The 17,482-nt window shown below is 38.8% G+C and overlaps 1 long non-coding RNA gene across 1 annotated transcript; it reads right to left on the bottom strand.

Moving 5' to 3' along the window:
• Nucleotides 1-1,745: 1,745 nt before the first annotated feature.
• LOC140656339 (uncharacterized) lies at nucleotides 1,746-15,191 on the bottom strand. The gene is made up of 3 exons (XR_012044062.1): nucleotides 14,994-15,191; nucleotides 4,922-5,056; nucleotides 1,746-2,447 (listed from the first exon to the last, which is right to left on the bottom strand). It is a non-coding gene; the product is annotated as an uncharacterized lncRNA (long non-coding RNA).
• Between the last annotated feature and the right edge of the window lie 2,291 nt (nucleotides 15,192-17,482).

Genomic DNA, 17,482 nt, shown 5'->3' with positions numbered 1-17,482 from the left:
GTTAAATTAGTAACTCTCACAAAAGTGAGCTTCCACACCAGGTAAATGTGCGCATCAGTGCTTCACCCACATGGATATACAATCTCTCTACATAAATTATATATACTGCATACACATACACACAAACAGAGTATTATATAAATACCTAATTAAATATATACACTGAGTATTCTATGGCTGTATCTTGACCATTTTTTTCTCCTTATTCCAACTGCTCAGGAACTAATCATGATCTCACTTCCACTGATGCTCATCTGGAGCCAGCAGTTACACCAATGCAAAACTGGTGTAAATTTACATTAGAATGAAGCTATTATAAACTGTTCCCACTGAAATATGTGTTTATATCTGACAGCCTGCAAGTTTTGCTCAGGAAACTAGTGAAAAGAAAAAAGCTCTTCCAAAACAATTGCATTTGAAAAGCCTCCAAGTCATATACTCCAGCACTGTAAACAAGGTTCTCTTATGAAAGTGGATTTAAATGTCTTTCCATGGCATCAACATTTAATACAGGTGAATTTGCTGTTCAATCTTTCCTTTATGGATTTTATTGTCAGTATAAACATTTATAAGGCGGGTATTAAGATCATATGATCTGTTTAGGAGCTGAGCCTGAAAGAATGCTGCTTTTAATCTGCAAACCTTTTTACAAGCTCTTAGCCACAAACACGTTTGACACAGAGTTTTCCAAATATCCTGGTATAACCAAAACTTGACAGAGACTGTGTCTATATTATGTTGATTTTTCTTAGATCATTTTCTTAGAAGGCGGGAGGAAAGATAAAGGGACACAAAAGTCAAGTTAGTGTTTATAGGTGTCCATCCACTATCTGGGAGTGCTTTAGACTTCTTGCATGGCTCCCAAACACCACCTCTGGGCTCGCATTTCCCTTCTTTGAAATCAGGGTACTACCACTCCCCACTTACCAGGTAAGGTGCTCTCACGATATGCATTTCTCCCCAGCGGCCATGCAGCAGTAGTACTTTGCATGCAGGAGCTTCAGGAGCTGAGCAGACACTGCAGAAGCGATGGAGATGCTCCACAGAAAAAAACCAATGGAAACATAGCGGGGAAAAAAGCAAGAACTTACAGGACAGAAGAGCAAAACGCTGCTGAGCTGCTGCTGGGAAAAAGTGATTGCCAATTTCAAAAATCTCACTGCATTTTTAAAAAAATATTCTTTCTTGAAAAAATGAAGTTGAACAGCATCTGTATAAAATGCATAATCCTTCAATCTTAAATCTTTACAATACACTTTCTCTTATTTTGCTAAAGCAAAGCCACACATTTCAAATCACTCTATCTGGATGACGATATTATCTAATAATACAGTAATTCTCCAGCATTTGGTTATCTCTGGTTTTGGCATTTTAAAATCACACTTTTTAAAAAAGTGATTTAGATTTTTGGCATTGTTTGGTATGGTCACGAGTGTGCACGCCAACAGTGGTCCAGAATAGACGACAGAACATCAAGCAGCAGCAGTTTAAATGTATTTATATGCAAATCAGTGATTCGCAGAAGGCAGATGTCGAAAGCAGACAGAACTGAAGGTTCAGTCATGATTTACTTCTCTGTTCTGCCTGTTGTTCCATTCAGAGCATTGTAGATAAAAATTAATTTATTAGGTTATTAATAATTAAATTATTGAAAAAATAATAATTAAAATTTATTTTAATAATTAATAATAATTATACAATTGAAAAAATAGCAGACTAAATAAACTAAAGACAAAAATACACCGAGTTGCCAAAGCATGATACTACCCTACTGGTAAAAGCTCAGATATGACATTTGTTTAGTTTTCTGCCACAAATCAGGAAAACAGAAAACTGCGTAAACTTAAGCCATGGAGAAGGAAACTTTTTAAATTACAATAGCACATAGCATTTCATTAGTAAATAAGAGAAAAACAACCACATCTTTTTATGCAAACCATACACGGCTAATCTGCATATTTTTTGTTTTCATAATATGAAAAGGAAATGGTAACAAATATCCAAGCTCATACTCTTCCTGTAGCCAAACTATGCCTATTCAGGAACTATGTAATCGGATACAATGTAATATCATCATTCATCATCTAAGACATTCAATACAACTTCACCCATATCACAAGGTCATTTCTTCCAATGGTCATTTAAGAAAAACATAACTTTGTACTCCAAAAATATTTATGCTGGTTTCAGCAAAAAAGTGTCTGATTGATTGGAACAGTCCAAAGAGGTCATGCTATCTTGAGGATGCTCAAGTTCCTGACATTTCTCACTGCTGTCCCACGTGAATGTAAGGACTTCACAGAGAATCTTCAGACAGTTATATTTACAATTTCTTCTTCCCCTTCATCAAGGTCAAAGAGATTTGAAGATGCTCAGGAACTCACAAAAGCAGGATCCTTATTTATAATCTTCTCAGTGCCAGAACAAGTGTCAGCTGGTCTTTGATCCTGTGAATAGAAAGATCTCCCCATGCTCTCATTAATAAGGGCTGGGAACTACCATTTTTCCTGGCCCTGTGCCTTTCTGAGTCAGAAAGAGCCCCAGGCTCAGCACCTACCTCTGTGGCCCCTGGAGACATATGCTCGAAAGATAACAGATAACATAGACTGACATTGCAAAACAACACCAAATTCTCTGAGTTAAGTTTTTATTATTTATTAAACATAATTTTAAAGGTACAGATTTTTTTCCCCCATCCATCTTGAGCTTCCATCCAGGTTTTAAGAGGTACCCTCTTTTTTCAAGATTGACAGTTGACTGTGGGTAATGTACAGGGTACACACAATGGGTGCAGGCCCAGATTCTCTCCTCTCTTTGGCTACATGGAGGCAGAGGGAAGTAAAGACTGTACTTGTAGAGACAAGCCCTAAAAGTTAAAGCTTGCAGTCCCCAGAGGAGAAAAGTAGGATGCAATCCTCATTTGGGTGGGACAGCACATTTTGAAAGTGATTGTGTCAGGAACAGGGGAGCACTTGTGTGCAGAAAAAAATGTCTTACCCTCCTCAAGAACAAAAGGAGGAAATACCATCAGTCCTTCCTTTGGATGTATTTTGTCAGCATCACATGGAATTTTGTACAAGTGTATGAACATACCCACATGCACACATGCATGAACACATACAGGCATTTAAGATTAAAGTTGCTCCATGCTCTGGACTAATCACAATATCACAATATCTCCTGTCCTGCTCCACTCTGATGAGGAAGATGGAACAGAAGGGAAGAAGGACAAGGATGAAGGAAGACTAGTGATCCCAGCAAAAGATAGCCTTTTGCTACTTTATTCCCTCTTCTTTTCTTCAACAGGAGTTTCTGTTGCCTCAGTAACTTATGAGAAGTGTGAACCCTTCAGCCCCCTCTGTTTTGGAAGAAGTATACAAGTGTTTTCTTTCTTGCTTGCCTTAGCGCTGCCTTTTAATGGCAGTCCAGAGGCTTATTACCTTTCTTATCTATGAAAAATCTTTAATGTCTTTTGACATTCTCGCCAATAAAAAAACTTAACTCATTAGTCATCTCCTGTTTTCTTATCATAGCTATTATTCATAACTTTTGCTAATTTGCTAAATGAGCCAAAATGGACATATTCTTTCCACTGACAGTGGTGATGTACTCAGAGGAGCAGGCACATTGCAGGCTTCATTAGTGACACTGAGTCATCCATATCAATCCAAAATCGCAGGTTGTGGTATTGGCCAGAAAAGACATTACTCATTTAGAGGTAACTCTTAGACTCTGATGCCCACTTCCCAAGCTGTTTACATATTCACTCTTCATCAGAGAACAGAAGCAAAGATTCCCTACTCCTAACACAGCAAAAGCCACGTGGAAGCCCTCTTGTCTACCTTTTCTTTGGGTTCATGATTTCTTCATCTGGGCCATCAGCAATAGGAAGGATGAAGTGTGACCCCATCCCAGCCTAGCTTAGAGACTGGGAAATGGGAGGGGGCTGGGACTTCCTCAGGATGTGGAGGAAACTGAATCAGATCTTCCACTTCCCAGGCAAGTGCTTTCCCCCCAGGTCATCAGGACAACATGGCCACTGCCTTTCCCTCTTCCCTAGGTAGTTTATTGCTATCCCTTGCTGAACCAGGAGTTCTCAGACCACTTCTAGCAAATCAAGCCCTTCCAGAGAGAAGCACTGAACTGACTCATTTAGCCAAAAACTGTGGCCCCATCATGTGTAGCAATGCCATTAAAGGTACCCAAGTAAGCTTTTGGGTCTAAGACAAGTGTCTGAGCACCTACCCTGCCCAGGCAGGCTTTACGTTAATTACTCAGGGAAGTCTAGTTCTTTAAATTGAGCTTATACAGAAACATAGGTGCCTGAATTGTGAGCCTGGCCGTTAATCTCTCTGACTTTGTCTATACACCATGCAAAAACATGAGTCTGAGCACATACTGAAGTCCAGACTCAGACATGGCTTTAAGGAAACCTTTGGAGAATGCTAGAGGAGAAGATGGGTGACCATGAGAAAAATGTGTCTGCAATGTGAATATTAACACATGACCTTTTGCTTTCACTGATCACATCCAGGGTAAGAGCCTCTGCCATGCTCCAGCCTTGCTTCGAGGGTCAGCGAAGAGGCAGTGCCTCCACCATTAATACTAGTAGCTGCTTCACCTTTCACAGAAAGCTAAAAGCAGCCATAAAGTCAACTCTCTTGGGATCATTTTCTAGAATTTATGTCATTTGGCACTTGCCCCAAAGTAAATGCTAATACAGCTTTCTGCGCTCATATGCCTTCTTAATTTCTAATGGCACATTATAATAGTTTTTCTAAGAAAACAACATTTGTATCAGGAAGTCACACAGTTACATCAGTTTCTAGATAGGATAATATAATTGCACTGATGTCAAACCTGAGAGAAAGAAGTCAAGAATAATGAGTTTTATTTATTGACACTAACTTTTCATTCTTACCTCCTTGCAGGTTTTTACTTGAGATTAAAAGCTGAGATTCAGTGGAAGTTCAGAATGTCCTGGCTCTTCTTAACCTGGGTCTTCTTAACATTCTGGATTAGTAAATATTTTGGGGTGGGACCTGCACTTTCTTTTCTGTAAAATAAAAATAAACACCCTAAAACTAAATATCAAATATCCACTTTTTCTCCTCTGTATTTGATGAAACAATGGAAAACATAAAATTTTGTTCCTTGATGGCAAAAATTTTTTTTTTTTTATTCTAGCTCAGTAGAGCTGCTGAAGAGGTAGTGAATAGGACAAAGTGAATGGGACAACAAGCAGGATGAAAATCTGGAAGCCAGTCTGGCTTCCATTAGCAGTTTCAACTGAATATAAACCTTCTCCGATATTTTTCAATATCATTAGATCATATTTTCTCATGGAAAACTGTTCTTCCAGAAAATTTCAGTCCATTCCTAATCAGAACAAAATAGACCATGAGTAACTTTTCAATTGTTCTTTAAACAAGACCTGGAAATCTAACTGATAATAAATTTACAAGTCCATTAAAAATTAAATAGTTTCTTCTTTGACTGTTTAGCAAAAATCCTGCTGGGGATCCTTGTTATTTTTTAATGACTCAAGGCTTGCAGAACATTATATGTCATAACAAGAAGACGATTTAGTGTAGAGAACATTGACTCGTGGTGTTTTATCCTCTTCTGCAGGGTAATAAAACATGTCTTACTGTCTTAGACATGGAGGCTTTCCCAAGGCAACGTGCTAAAAGCAAAGGATTTTGCCTATATACCAGTGAAGTCACTAGTTTTGTCACTGACTTCACTAAGAGAAGGACTGGAAACAGAATGAGAATGTTTAAATGTAATTCTGTGAAGACCATATATTTAGAAGCCATTTAATTTCCATCAAATCTTTCCCTCCTTAGATCCTTGCCACGCACAGTGCTGTTTAGGCCAACCACCATTAGAAATCTAGTGAATAGGTGTGACCTATGTGCTGTACACTGAATTTTTAATATCTAAAACAGAATACACTGTTCCCAAAGAGTGATAAAAATGTCTGCATCCTAAGGGCATTTTTATATTTGTGTTTGGAAAATATTCCTCTCTTCACAGCTGTTACCCAGTCAAAAAACAATGCGTGAGCACAGCCAACAACTTGGAGTGGAAAGGAGCTATGTGTTTCCTTGCTATGGTCCATGGTGTTTTTGGGATTGCTGAATATAGTTTCCTGTTTTTTAGACAGTTCTTAAAAGTGGACCTTTGGGGCAGCAAATTATTCTGAAAGTTGCACTAACGTCAGAGTAATGTCATTGATTTCCCTAAATTAGTCCTGTTTTATGTTACTGTGGCTCAGTTGCTTTTGTATTTTATGAAACAATACAAAGTAACTCAATGCACGTTCAAGTATGGATGTATCCATACTGCTGATACCCAACACTGGGAACAGCTTCAGTTTTATGAAGTCTTCGGAGTGATCTGTGCAACTGCAGATGACATTTGAGAGAGAACCGGGCGTCCAAATGTATGTCTTTATCTCTTGCATTGCTCTATTTCATGACAAGAAAGCAGTATTTACTGCCAGGTGTGTGTGCCCCTTTTGCCTTATTGCAGCGCAACTTTCAGCAGGTTATTGGCAAGCTCTTGGAAGCCAAGCAATTTATGATAGACTCTTTATTGATAGCCCATTAATTTATTGATAGTCTCTTAGGCACTTCTACGGAGCAGCTTTCTCAAAATACATCTCAGCAAATTTAAGGAGTTTTGGCACCTTGCAGAGCACAAGTCCCTTTCAGCTGAATCAGAGACAAATTTGAATCTGTTGCCATATTGCAGTGTTTTAAGTAAATTTTTTTCTGCAGGTAAGTACACAGTTTGAAATAATCCTAAATTATTAAGTGATATTTACACTCATACTTGATATTCCGTTCTCTTCAAATGTAACACAGAGTTATTACATCCCCTTCCATCTTGTTTGCACAATCACTTTATTACCATGTAACATGGAAGTGCCCTGGTCTGAGGTTTCTGCTGGTGGAGAAAAATAAAATTTGGTTTCCATACTAAAGCAGCCCACACACTTACAGGACTACAAACAGACATGAGATTTTTTTTTCCGGTTCTGTGCAATTCAGGGCTCAGTATAGCTCCAGCTGGGCACTGGTAAGCCTCTTCTTGATATTTTCCCACACAGCTGCTTTATTTGTGGTTGGTTACAAAGGCAGGATGACATTCTTGCAGACTTGGCACTATAACAGGACCGTAGCCCATCTTTCTCTGTGCAACTTGTACCTGAATTAGATTTTGAATTCTTATGGCATCAATACTGCCCAAAATTCACAGAACTTCAGCCATAGTATTAATAATGGCAATTACAGTAAACACAATCTAAGTATAGTTCAGTAGATTACATTAAACAAATTATATTTAATAATGATCAGGTTTAAATCTCACTAAACCAAGAGGAATCCCTGTCCTGTAAGCTTTACTGGTGAATTAGCTTGATTCCTGTGTTTGGGACACTCACTCATGTCTTTATGTAGAAAACCGTTCACAGAAACTTGTTTATTCACTAGGTCAACATTTATCTTGGAATGTAAATATTTTAAGACCAAAGAGGGACGGCTAATAGGATGTAGTATTTTTAAAAATACAATCCAATGAAAGATGTTCTTGAAAGATGTTGGCTTGCCTCTTTTACTCTTCAGGATGTGTGAATTCATGCATAATTCAAGTTTTACCTTTCCTGGAGGATTTCCTAGCATTTATGGAATCAGTAAAATTATCAGGTTGCAAAGAACTACAGAGCAAAAACTAATCGAAGGACAGTGTTTCTAACTATTTTTAATATTGTGTTGCTTCCTCCTGTTAATACTCAATATCCTGTGGACAACTGAGGACAGTGCTGTCCCTTCCACAGATTCGCTTGTCCTGCTTTCTCAGCATCTTGTGCAAGCTTAGCATGCACAACCCTGAGGACCTGAGGATGGTCCTTCTGTCAAGGACAGAACCGGGCAGAACCAGAGTCAGAGTGCAGAATGGGACTCTAAAAAGGGTGATCAAAAGATGACGTTCAGCATTTCTCATGTTCACTGCTTTTCGTAAGAAACACACAGCAAACTTACATGCATAAACATGGAAATATATATTGGTGGGGAAAGAGTTTACTGTAGTAATTTCTATATTTAAGAAAAGTGCACAGCACTGAAGACCTGAGGGTATAGAACAAGAAAAACTTGAAAAATTCACTGCTAAAATGAATTAATGAGGAAATTACTGATTGAAAAGCTCCTCCATTTTAGCTGCTATCAGACAGGAAACAATTTTACAGTTATCTATATTAATTTTAATTATGTTCTTTTTCCTTTCAAGCACGTATTTTCTAATCACACAAACTGATGGAGAAATCTGTCTAATCAATGATGCCACACATTTTACAGTACCTGTAGTGGAAAATGTATTTCTGTATGTACTAATAATCATCATTAATACCCAACATAGATTCCATTGTTTTAGTAATACTGTTTTATTATTATTAGCAGTGCTTAATATTGTGTAATTATATTCGCAAAATATAATCTTAATGATTTCTCATTCTATTTGCAGTAAAAATGGGTCTCTATTGATGGATGGATTCTTACAATGTAGAAAACAATTATGTTACTGAGGAAAAAGTAAAAAAAAATCAGAAAAAGTAGTGTCATGAATAATACTAACACCATAACATATTTGTATAAGGGAATGACTGTTGTATTTTTCTCCTTATTTTACCAATCTGCAGTTTAAAAAAAATAGTCTACACATCACATATTCTGAGGAAATGATAGAACTTCCTGTTCTCTCACATCTGGAACATTAGCAAGCTCAACCTCCAAAAAAATAGAAGCTAAATAATTTACCACGCTGTTTATTTCAAAGACGTCCTTCCAGAATTAAAGGAAATCTATTTGCATGTTTCTAAAGGCATTGTTCCTTCAGTCTGTGATGTTCATCAGTCAGGTTTGCTGCTTTTGTTTTTGTAATCTAAATAAATATAGTTCAATGGTTTGGAACTCCATGGTTATCCCAGTGGATTCCTCTATATCTATTGTGTAAGGCAGAACTAGGGGAAGCAAAGGATGACTAATTTTATGAACATGAGATGATGGAAGCAAGTGGAAATCTCTACATTCTGCTACAATCTGCCACTTTTTAAGACTCTTGTAAAGCCTAATGATCCAATAGCTTCTGAATCTCTAACAGTTAAGTTTGTATTTTCCATTTTCACTGATTATTTCTACAATTTTCTTTGACTCTAATTCATTAGATATTGCTAGAAACTTGGTAAAACACCTCTCATTTACTTGTGGTAGGTATGTGCACATAGGCACCTACCAAACAATAACTACTGGGTGTAAATCGACACCTAGCTTGCAATAATATGTTCACAAAATCATGGCCTAAGTGAGAAACTAGTGTTGAGGTAAGGGAGAAACAACCACTGAGAAACAGCAGCTGAAGAGTGAAAGCCAAAGGAAATGCAATACAATATGCTGACAGAAGGAGTTAAAATGTAAATGGATTTCTTATATATATATATATATATATATATATATATATACTCTAACTTTTTAAAATATTCTTAAGATTAGAAAAGTTCTGCAAAGCAATTACAGCTTAACTAAAGTAAGCTGTATTAAATTCTGTGTAGTCCTTACTTGTCCAATGGTTTTCACAGTAAAGCAAACATCTGAGAGGGTTTGTACCTTGAGCGGAGCTTTAGAGGAATGAGATTTTCCATTTTGTGGAAAATTATACAAAATGTGTTTAAAACTGTAAACACAGAATTTTAAAATTTCCTATTATTTCCTATGAATCAGGGTGTTTCTGTATTTCCTACCAAAAGAGCATTAAAATAGATTTATACTTGCTGAACATCTCCATTTTAGCAAAATATAGAAAAAAGATAATTTGGTTGATGCAAACTCGATTGTGGCCCAAAACCATCACGTGTTCTTCCATTGAAATCAAGGTGACTCTGGGCAGGATCTCACAGTGCACAATGCAGTACTGATCCCAAGACTATACAGACAAAACCATGGAAGACAATGCATAACTGAAACCAGCTATACAACAGCTGGATTTTCTGCTAAGCCTGTCCCTTACACTGTTTACAGTCAAGGGAGAGAATTGGCTCCTAAAGGCATTTTAGTCTAATTATAAAACACACATCTAAAATAACTAGCCAAATCACCTTCTGAAGATCCTCTCCTGCTAACCATAGAAGAACTAGCTTAGACTAAATGTCTAAATTATAGAAATTCCACTTTTAAGTCAGTTAAATTTGGAAGAGATAAATATTTAATTATCATATGTTTTATTATTGACTTGAGATGGCCACAATTTCACCCAATCTTTTTGTATACAATGGCTGTTGATGTTTAAATATGTAGCTGCTGCCACCGAGAGAACCTCAGAGTTTCATAATATCACTGAAGGCCAAATTCTTCCAGGGATCTCCAGAAGATATCTAGAGTTCATTGCCATCCCCATACTACCTCCTGAAAACCGTGTCCAAAAGGCAATGTTCATAGATATCTTGGGGAACTCCTTCTCACAATGTTGCCTAATGCAACATTGTAGTTCATGAGAATTTTTATTCCCAATTAAAAATATGAACTGTGGTAGCGTTTGGCCCCTTTGAACATCATTAATAGCTCAATTAAAATTTGGTCAAAGTCATCGTCACAGAGCAGACATTGTATTTCAGCTTATAGAGGAAAGGTTTGGAAGACAAAGGGCAAAGTCTGAATTGTCCTTAAAGCTGTGTAGAAGGCCAGTGCAAAGTGACTGAGGAGAGGGGTGGGACATTTCCATTTCCGTGAGTAAGTCCATGATTTAGCCACTGAACTTTGGACACTGAGAAGCTATGAGACTTAAGAGCACAAAAGTGGCAGCAGGAATAGTTAAAATGGGAAGTGATTAAGGCATGAACAATGTGAGCCTGGAAAGTACTGCAACAGGCCATTGGGAAATAACGATTACAGTGTCAGCACTGAACTGCCAAATGTGTTTTCTACTGACTGAAGTGGGACCCAGGATTTCTTTGTCGCAAAGCACAGCATTGCTAAAATGAAATATTTGTCTCAATCAGTGAATAAAATCTTAATAAAGTGGTGTTGCCTCCCACCTTCTTGGTGGACACATTTTTGTTATAGGTGGTCATGGACAGCAGCTCATCAGTGCTGGATTAGTCAGCAGCCCATGTTCCTCCAAGTGATTCTCCTAGTGCGTGGTGAAGCATTGCCCAAATGGTCAATACAAAACAAGGCAGTGTGCCTTAGCAACATGTTTCAAGAAGAAGAAACATACTGAAAATTCACTGGCAAATCAACACAATATTTTTTATAAAAAGGGAATCACTCAAGGGGACCTTTCTCAAGACCGAAGTTTGTGCAATCTAAAACTTGGAAAGACATTTTGACTAGACTGAGCAATCTGTTGACCTTTCAGAGACATGCTCTTGGTAAATGCATGTGTACCAAAGGTACTGGAGCTGATTTACTATGAAGCAAGGCAATGTCTGCTCAAGGAATGCCCCAATTTCATGAAGAATGCAAATTTGCTATTTTTACAGGACCCTGAGGAAGTTACACAGCCATCTCATATTGTACAACCCTAAAGCTCTTTCCTATCAAACTATTAAAACATCTCCATAGATACAAATTAGCATCACAGATGCTAAAATTTTGCCAGCATTTGATCAGTGAAAATGTTCTAGGCAAAATGTTAAGATAAACATATGCTTATAGGGAATGCTGGGGCTGGAGGGGTCTCCATGCCATAGCTCTCCAGCAGCTCCAAAAGCTGTTTCACGGAGACAGACACACACTCTACAATAAAGGCATTTGGAGAAAGCTTTCTATTTTCTTCTGTAAATGGAACTGATCTTTCATTTTCTCACTAGAAGACCATTTTTAAGCCACCGTTCACACTCTGGCATCGACCAGTTCAGTATTCTACTTTAATGTCGTAATCTCAATAAAAATATTATCAGATGTGGCTACATGTATTCACAGACAATTTACCACCACTTGAAAATGCTTTCCCATTATTCAGTTGTCTCTAAATGAAAACTTTGCCTGGTAAAAGCAGGTTCTTTAGAATAGATAGCACCACTTAAGCATGGCCATGTCTCTTACAGTAAATCCAGATAGTTCCACCATAGGACATTTCATGAAGCCATGTACTTTTTCTTCTGACTTCTCACATCACTTTATTACATCAAAATAATAGACGGGGAACAGTCCCTGTGTTCACTTCAATGCAAGAACCGCAGTTCAAGTCACCACTGTTGTTGCAGCCTATGCAGGAAGGAAACATTTTCACTGCCTGCACCAGCACTGCCTCCCACATAAAGTCCTGTCGCATCCAGCTCACGAGGGTCATGTCTCAGCCGTGGGAGCTGGAAGGGCTTCTAAGCTGCAGGACCCACACGCTCAGTCCCCGCTCGGGAGGGTGCTGGGGCTGCCCTGTCTCCCTCCCCACCACGATCTGGCTCCCACAGGAAGGCAGCCCAGCTAAGCTGGCTGGACGGGGGCTGCAGCACATTCCTGACAGATCCAAGATATACGACACATAAACAGGCAGCATAGCCCTTATTCTATTCTCACTTGCCCAGACATTAAACAACCCCCAGACTTCTGTTGTGTAGGGATTGTATCTTGATGGGTAGAAGAACAAAGAAATGTGTCAAAACATACAGGAATATTTCTCCCCACATGTTCGCATTTTTCTGAATGTTAATTAAATAAGCTCAGGGGGCTTTCCCTGATTGTTTACACTTGAACTTTTCATCAGCCTAATATTTCATAAACCTGACTACACATGCTATTCATTCATGTAGTTTTAAAAAATGGGTGCATTTTGTTTCAAGATGCAGATGTTAGTATAATACAGTACTAACAGAGCTCTCAGTATGAATAAACAGGAATCCGTGTTTATGCATGATACAGAGAACTGTGTAGGGAGTTCTCCTCATTAAAATGGTAAACTAAGCCCAACTTAATTACAGCTTGAAAGCCAAAGGGAAGTATGTTACTATCTTATCCTGCAGGGCACAAGGTAATTTAAAAAAACAGTGGCATTCTAGTGATAACCTAAACAAGAATACAAAATCAAACTAGGCAGTAGTATTTGGCATGCTTTGTACCTATAGAGATCCATTTTCATTTCCAGTGATGATTTTCTGGCTTGGCTACTTAAAAGAAAAAGATAAGTCAGTTTTTAAAAGCTGTCCTAAAGCACACTCCATATATCTCCACCATTGCAAAACAAAATGGAATGTGTACAATATACTTTTTTACTCAGAGTACAAGTTCTAGATTAATGTTCTGCAATGAAACAGAGAGAAAGCACTCATAAAGACAATTACATTTTCTTTCTTCTGACAAGGAATTAGGAGCAATAAGCTTTCTCTCTTTCCTTGCTTGATGACAAAAGGCTGTAAACCAAGATATTAAGAAATTGGGTCAAAAAGAAATCTGGGCACCAGGATGTAAAAGTCATAGTACTGAAGACTCTGCTGATGCTGTGAAAGGCAGCATTTTGGACACAAATTTTGTTTGCTTCATTTTTTTTAAATTATTTTTTTTCTGAAGATGGTTCCAAAAGGAGCTGTGCACAATTTGTCTCCCTTGTTGTTTAGTAGCAAGACAAATTCACAGCCTCAGCAAATCCCCCTGCTAAATTTTTAAGCTAGAAGTAGAGTAGTAAACTGTCCCTGTAAGTGGAAATAAAGCATTATATTATTAGACTACTTTTGGCATCTAGCTTCTCCTATTCATTCATTCTCACCCAAAAGAATTCTTCCCTGGTTGAGTTGAGCTGCTATATCTCCAGCTGAAATATCTGCATTTTGCAAAGCAGATATCCTTGCAGTCAGCACATATTAATAGCTTTGAGACCAGAACAGTCTGTGGTGCTGTCTACCTTTGCACAATGTCATTGTGGTTAGCAGAACCACTCTATAAATAAGCTTTGGGTTCTGTGTTCTCAGCTTTTTCAGCCTCAGGAGGCTGGAAATTAAAGCCTGCAAATCCCAGGGAAGTGCCCTAACCAGCCAACATGGGGGAAGAAGTAGGATATTGTGGTTTTTACTGGCACACAATACAAATAATCTAGCTGCTCCCACCTCGCTGAAAATTTTAAAAAGATCTAGTTTTATCAAAAGTATATAAGATGCCAATTTCTCAGCATAAACGGCTCAGCCAAATAAAAGCACCCAGAGTTAACACCAAACCAACACCCAAGAAGCCTATGAATACAGCAGTCTATCAAATCTCACATAAAACAAACTTTAGATGTGGATGGTGTCACACAACCACATGAAAAAAATTACAAACATTTTTACATTCTACAAAATGAAACTGTAACCTCACAGTTAAAAATAAGGATTCCCCTTACATGAATGCAGAGGAACCAAGAACCACAACAGCCATCCCTGAGGCTGCCACTCTGTTCTCCTGGCAGTGGCTGGACCTTTCTGTTAAGTCCCTGGAGTTAACTCCGATTAAAAATCGTGCTGCAGGTTGGCACTTGGCCAGCTCCCATCAAATAATATTTACATCTCTCTTATCTGGTCATAAATTGTTAAACTTGATCTTTTGGCGTACCCAGAACAATTACCTGCCTGTTATAAAAGTGTGCAGTGCATTGCTAGAGGCATAAAAGAGCTTCTATTATGTTTTCAAACTTGTGCTGGTAGATGGAGTTGGTAGATGGAGAGGCTGCCTTTCCTGAATGAATGGACTGAGACCTCAATCTCTAATTTTGATCTGGCGAATGGAATTAAAATGCTTAACCAACCACCTGGACAGATGTTAGCATAGTTGTTATCAAACCTGACCTGCTCTCAGAGCTCTTCAAAAACCGCCAGTATCCCTTAGCAGTGAGAACGGTTAGTAGCAAGGGAACTGAACTTTGATGGATCACTAATTCCAAAGTTCATCTGCTAGACTATTAATATAGATGGGCACACTCAAGCACATTTTAATGCAAAAATGCTTAATGTTATTTCTCCTTTTTCTTACCGTCCAAAATCAGAATTCAGGGATTGGTGTTTCTCCTGTAACACCGGACCTCACTGCTGCCTTGTGCCCGGGAGGCCAGTTGGCTCCGGTTTCTGCTTTAGTTACCATACGCGTGTCCCCAGTTCTCCTCGGTTCAGATTGCAGAGAGGTGCTGTGCAGGAACAGGTCTTCAGTGATGCTAACTGATGTACTGGCAGAGCTGCCACCCTGCTTTGAAAGTTAGTGTGAATATAAGAAACTTTAAACAATTATTTTAACAGCTTATTTTCACTATCAAACGCTTTGACCATTAATAGAGCAACAAATATTGTTTCAGTAGTTAATCTCAATGACTGCATTACACAACTAATAAACCACAAATTTCTTCTTTCACAGGGAGTCTTTACCTTATGGATTTCTACTTCAGTATCTTTCAAATCCTCCTCACAGAGAAATCAGACCAAATAAGTCCATCTCACATAGCAAAGAAAAGGGTGCTCTCAGCCTTTCAACCTCTCCATTCCTCAGGCTTTCAAAAGACAGATCCACCCTGATTTCCACCTGCAAAAGGGCAGCCCCAGAATGTAAACAACTTCTTTGTGCTGAATCTCTCTGCTTTCCCTGAACTTGAGTTGACATGAAGGATTTGGCTGAGCCATGTGTGGCCTCCAAAGACCAAGCCCCTTTCTCTCTGCCAGGCATGCTGAGATAAAAACACAGATAAGATTCGTTGTTTCTGTAACTTCCGTACCTGGGAAACATAAAACCTGGGCAGCTCTCAGCTTGTTTTGGACACTGTGTGTAAAAGCCACTAGACCCAGAGCACACAAGAGGCAAAATTCCTCTCCATCCAGATTGTGTTCTGTAAATTCCTGCTATACAGGTTATTAGTGGAGATTTGTATCACATCCAAAGAGAAAAGACAATGCTGCTTTGATATCGGGCTTTTTGCCTTCCCTGCCTTTCATTTCTACCCCTTCTCTACCACTTCAGCTTGAGTTGTGCTACTTACCTGCTTTTGCCACAGTGTCTGCTTTTTTGCAGTGGCATTTAGCAGCCGTCAGGACGCGGATGTCCAGAGCACGGACGCTGCCAGGGCAGATACGAGACATCAAGTTTATTGGTGGGAAGGATGGCATAGCCAGTTCTGTATTCTTCTGATTCTTTATTTGTTAGTCATAGTTTGCAGATGCTACAAGAAAAATAACTTTGCAGCATCTTCAAACATTGCATGCAGTGGAGGCATGTGGCACTTCTCTGCAAATGTAGGAATGTTTGGCCAGCTTTCCCTGCTGCCCAGCTGACTTGTACAGAGCACTTAGCAAGCAGCAAAAGATTCAGGCTGTTGAGAACATAATAATTACAAAAACATGCTTCTATTAATCACATCAGGCTTCAGCTCTGTTCCTGAATTTTCTTTAGATTTTTGCTCTCCACCCACTCCTTGGTGAGCTCTGGGTAAGTGCTCACATTGTCTGTTCTTAGTATTTCTTGCCTACATGATGATAGCTGGTTTTGAACAGTGTCTGAACAAAACCACCTTTGCTGGATGGGTCATGAGATAGGGTGGAATTTATGAGGCATCTTTCTCCGGATTATATTGCCTCCAGCTACGTTCTGTCAGAGACACTCTGTAATACTCTGTAAATACATGCTCTTTCATGTCACAGTGATCTGGAAATAATGCCTCTGAATGGAACAAAACAGAAAGAAAAGACATTTTCTCACAGGTCTGTCTTAAAATGGTATCTTTAAAAATATCAGAATAATCTGTATTCTATGTATGACAGGCGAAGATGAGCCTTTTTTTCTTCTGACACCTATTAGAGGGACTGCACAGCCCTTCTGTTGCAACTGCATTCTCATTTGTTTTTTAAAGATCCCTCATGGCCAGTCTCTCACAGGAGGTCTTCCCAGGCAGAATGAGCATTTTGAGTGAAATAATACATCCTGGTCAATCTGCAGAATGCTTGGCAGTAAAGGTTGTGCTGCTATTTCGAACACTTCTGGACAGGTTTATGCTTCTTCCTATGCACTCATTGTGGGTAGCAATGGGCTCTTCTGTGTCCCTTTGTTCCTCAGCTTTCCTCCCAGCATTAAGAAAGATCATCACAGGCAACAACACGATGGGGAAACCAGTCATCTCCTTCCTAACAATGGGATGGGCAGGCAGCGAGCTGGGAAAGGAGTGGAGGCTTTTTGACCCTACCCATACCATGGACCTGATCTACTGCAAATCAAGGACTGGGCAAAATACATCTCCACTGGAGCAAGAGAAGAACCAGGAAACAACCTGATATGTTGTCCTTTTGTCAGACTTTGTGGTGGTCCCAGAGTTGAGTCCTTACTGTATTTTCAAACTCACTGTGAAGATCCAGGTTGCATCCATCTTATCACACACAACAGGCAGAGTCTATTTAAAACAGCTTTCACATTCCTCATAGCTTTCCCTACCAAGCATGCCGAACAGCACTTTTTCTTATTATAAACCAGTTTAAGAAGCAAAAGCT

The sequence above is a fragment of the Ciconia boyciana genome, chromosome 1 (genome assembly GCF_034638445.1).
Source record: "Ciconia boyciana chromosome 1, ASM3463844v1, whole genome shotgun sequence".
Lineage (NCBI taxonomy): Eukaryota > Metazoa > Chordata > Aves > Ciconiiformes > Ciconiidae > Ciconia > Ciconia boyciana.
Note: the sequence above shows the minus strand (reverse complement) of the source record. Positions and strands in the feature narration are given on the sequence as shown.